This window comes from Pteropus alecto, unplaced genomic scaffold (assembly GCF_000325575.1).
Source record: "Pteropus alecto unplaced genomic scaffold, ASM32557v1 scaffold384, whole genome shotgun sequence".
NCBI lineage: Eukaryota > Metazoa > Chordata > Mammalia > Chiroptera > Pteropodidae > Pteropus > Pteropus alecto.
Window position 1 is genome coordinate 676,583 of NW_006435066.1, and position 4,800 is coordinate 681,382.

Genomic DNA, 4,800 nt, shown 5'->3' on the forward strand with positions numbered 1-4,800 from the left:
ACAAACATTTTCTTTCATTTCATAGATGCTTTTGATATTGTTGATTTTTTTTTTCTGTGAAGCTTTTTAGTTTGATGTAGTTTCACTTTTTCATTTTTTCTTCTGTTGTTCCTGCTTTTGGTGTCATATCTAAATACATATATTGCCCAGTCCAATGTCCAGAAGTTCTTTCTCTTTGTTTTCTTCTAGGAGTTTTACAGTATCAGGTCTTATGTTTAAATCTTTAATCCATTTCAAGTTAATTTTTGGAGTGGTGTAAGATAGGGGTCCAAGTTCATTTTTCTTCATGTTGTTTATTACAATACTATTTGTGAAGAGACTATCTTTTCTCTATTTAGTGTTGTTGGCTCCCATGTAAATGTAAGATGTTGAGGTTACTTTTGGGCTCTCTATTATGTGTCATTGATCTATGTGTCTATTTTTATGCCAGTACCATATTGTTTTAATTACTATACCATTGTAGTATACTTTAAAATCAGGAAGAGTGATGCATGCAGCTTCATTCTTCTTTCTCATAAATTATTTGGCTATCTGGGGTCTTTTCTTGTTCCATATGAATTTTAGAATGTTTTTTTGTTTTTTGTTTTTTGTTTTTTGTTTTTTGTTTTTGTAAAAATGCTGTTAGAATTTTGATAGAAGTTGCATTGACTCTATAAATGGCTTTGGGTAGTATGGACATTTTAAAAAATATATTTATTCTTCCAATATATAAACATAGGATATATTTCCATTTATTTTGTTCTCAAAATTATAAAGAACTTTTACTTATTTATTGTAAAGAACTTTTACTTCCTTGGTTAAATTTATTCCTAAATATTTTACTGTTTTTAATGCTATTGCAAATGGGATTTTATTAATTTTTATATGTAGTTTTTTTGTGTATAAAATGCAACTGATATTTGTATATAACTTTTATATTCTGAAAGCTTTCTGAATGTATTGATTAATTCTAACAGTTTTTAATAATCTTTAAAATTGTCTACTTATAAGACCATATCATCTGTCAAATGAGACAACTTTTCTTCTCTCTCTTTTTTTTTTTCTTGCTTGATTGCTTTGGCTAGGACTTCCAGTATTATGTTAAATAGGAGTTGTGATAGTGGGCACACTTGTCTTTTTCTGACTCTAGAGAAAAAGCTATCAATCTTTCACCATTGAGTATGGTGTTAACTGTGGTTTTGTTGTATATGGCCTTGATTATGTTGAGATATATTTCTTCTATACTTAATTTGTTGAGGGTTTTAATTATGAAAATATGTTGTATTTTGACAAATGATTTTTTCCATTTATTTTGATAATTATGTGATTTTTATCTTTTGTATTATTAATATGTTGTATTGCATTTACTGATTTGTACATTTGAATTTTTCTTGCGTCTCAGGGATAAGTCCCATTTGGTCATGATGAAAATCTTTTTTAGTGTTGATAAAGTTTTCGTTGAGAACTTTTTTTTGTCTATGATCATCAAGTATATTGATTTATAGTTTTATTGTAGTGTCCTTATCTGGCTTTTATATCATGGTAATGTTGGCCTAGTAAACTAAATTTTGCAGAATTCTATTTTTTTATTATTTGGAAAAAAGTTTGCGAATACTTCTCATTAATTCTTTCTTAAAAGTTTAGTAGAATTTAACAGAGAAGAAAATTCTGGAATTTTCTTTGTTGAGATGATTTCTTTAATTACTGAATCTCTTTTAGTTATTGTCTGCTTAGATTTTTTACTTCTTCATAATTCAGTTTTGACAGTTTATATATTTCTAGAAATTTATTTTTTTCTTCTAGTTTCTCCATTTTTTTGGCATTTAATTGTTTGTAGTATTTTCTTAGGATATTTTGCATATTTTTGGTATTAGCTGTAATGTCTTTTTTATTTCTGATTTTATTGTCTTCACTTATTTTTTCTTAGTTTAGTTCAAAACTTATCTTTTTTTGGTCTTTTCAAAAACCGTCTGTATTTTTGTTGATCTGTTCTACTGATTATTCTGGGCTTTCTTTTATTCATTTCTGTTCTGTTTTATTATTTTCTTCTTTCAACTTTGGGGTTGGTTTGTTCTTTTTCTAGTTACTTGAGGTATAAATTGAGGCTATTTTAATTTTTTTCTTTTTTCTTAATGTAGACATTAATCATTATAAACTTTCCTCCTAGCCCTACTTTTGCTGCTTCTCATAACTTGTGGTATGTTGTGTCTTTATTTTTATTTGTTTCAAGATTTTGTCCCCCTTTTGATTACTTCTTTGACCCATTGGTTGTTTGGAAGAGTCCTTAATTTTTACATATTTATAAACTTTCCCATTTTTCTCCAGTTACTGAATTCTGGTTTTATATCATTGTAGTTGGAAAAGGTACTTGGTATAATTGCAATTCTTCTTAAATTTTAGACTAGTTTTGTGACTTAAATTATAATGTATTCTAGAGAATGTCCTATGTGAACTTGAGAAGAGTGTTTATTTTGGTGCTGTTGAATGAAATGTTCTTTATATATCTGTTAAGTCCATTTGGTATAATGTGTAATTGAAGTTCATTATTTCTTCATGTTTCTCTGAATGATCAATACTTTGCTGAACTGGAGTATTGATGTCCCTTACTATTACCAATATTTAAGACACAACATGTTAAACATTTAATATCGGAAGTTACAATAAGTGGGTAGGTAGGGTAGAAGGTGATGATATCTTGGTATCTAGATATCTGTATTTAACAGAAAAGTAGTTGCTTCTCAAAAGAATAACCCTGAAAATAATCTGTAATGATATCTGTATGCTAAACTTTTATAATTGGAACCCATTAATTTGGTTTCATGTGAAATAACAGGGCCTAGGACAAGGTTCAGAAAAAATGTGTACAGCTTAACTTTGCATCTCCCAAACTGTGTGCATGAATGTGCTCTGGAGCATTACAAGATATTTTTAAACGTCCAGGGAAATCAGAAATATCTCACAGAAAATAAACACATAAATATGCACCCTGGCTATTTCTCCCTTAAGATCTGTCAGCATTTGCTTACAATATTTACATGCTTCAATATTTACAATTGTTATATACCCTTAATAAATTAATCCCTTTACTATTACATAATGACCTTGTCTCTTGTTATTATTTTTGGATTAAAGTCTATTTTGTTTGATATAGGTATAGCCACTCACACTTTCTTTGGGTTTCCATTTTCATAGTATATATTTTTTGATAGCTTGATTTTCAGCTTATGTGTGTCTTTAAAGCTAAAGTGAATCTCTTGTAAGTAGCATATAGTTGGGTTTCGTTTTTGTATTCATCCAGCTTCTACGTATCTTTTGATTGGTGAGTTTAATCTATTTTCATTTAAACTAATTATTGATATGTCAAGACCTATTAATACCATTTTACTAACTGTTTTTTGGTTGTTTCATAGTTCCTTTTTTTATATTGAGATTTGTTTTTGTTTTTTTTTTTTTCTCTGAATGTCTGCCTTTGTAATTTGATGATTTTCTGTAATGAGGCAGCTTGATTCTCTTCTCATCTTTTGTGTACTACTGTAAGTTTTTGATTTGTGGTTGCTATGAGACTTACATAAAAGTTCTTACAGTTATAACAGTCTGTTTTATGATGATAACAACTTTTATTGCATTAAAAAACTCTGTCCTTTTATTCCCTCCTAACATTTTATGTTTTTGATGTTGCAATTTACATCTATTTATATAGCATATCCATTCATGACATATAGCAGCTATAATAGTTTTTAATACTTTTGTCTTTCAACTTTTACATTAGAGTTAAGTGGTTAATATATAATCATATCACAATATTAGAATATTTTGAATTATTTTATATACTCATTTTTACCAACATGCTGTATGTTTTTATATGCTTCCATCTTACTAAATAGCATCTTTTTATTTCAACTTGAAATTTTTCTTTTATTATTTCTTTTAAGGTGTGTCTAGTGGTCATTAAATTCCTCAGTATTTGTCAAGGAAAGTTTTATTTCTTCTTTATTTCTGAAGGACAGGTATACTAGATATTGTATATGTCATTCAGAGGTTTTCTGTTGTTGCTTTGTTTGTTGACTTTCTTTCAGCACTTCGAATATATCATTCCTCTCTTTTTTGGCCTGCAGTGTTTCTTCCAAGAAATTCACTGATAGTCTCATAGGAGTTTCCTTGTATTTAAGATTTTGTTTTCTTAATTTTTTAAAAATTCTCTCTTTGTATTTGATTTTGACAGTTTTATTAAAACATCTTGGAACCTACGGCCATGCCACCCTGAACAATCTCAATCCCAAATGATCTCGGAAGCTAAGCAGGGTTGGGCCTGGTTAGTACTTGGATGGGAGACCACCTAGGGAGACCAGGTGCTATAGGGATTAAAAAAATAAAAATAAATAAATAAATAATAATAAAATGTCTTGGATAATTCTTTTTGGGTTGTACTTGTTGAAGACTTATGAGTTTCATGTACTTGAATGTTTAATTATCTTACTAGATTTGGGAAGATCTCAGCCATTATTTGTTTAACTAAGCCTTCTGCTCCTCTTACTTTCTCTTCTCCTGAGACTCTCATACTGTGTAAGTTGTTTATTTAGATATTATTCAATAATTCAAACAATCTTTCTTTACTCTTCTTATTTTTTTAAATTATTTTCTCCTCTGAATATTTCAAATGATTTTTCTTCAAGTTTACAGATTCTTTAATTTGCTTGATCAAGACTACTATTGATGCTCTCTACTGCATTTTAAAAATTTTATTCATTGCATTATTTAGCTCCAGAATTTCTGGGTTTTTTATTTATTTATTTTTATTTTTTTATGGTAACTTTGGTTAAC

The 4,800-nt window shown here is 28.3% G+C and overlaps 1 pseudogene; it reads left to right on the forward strand.

Annotated features, from left to right (window-relative positions):
• Window positions 1–4,221: 4,221 nt before the first annotated feature.
• On the forward strand, window positions 4,222–4,340 carry LOC112478998 (annotated as a pseudogene).
• Window positions 4,341–4,800: the final 460 nt, after the last annotated feature.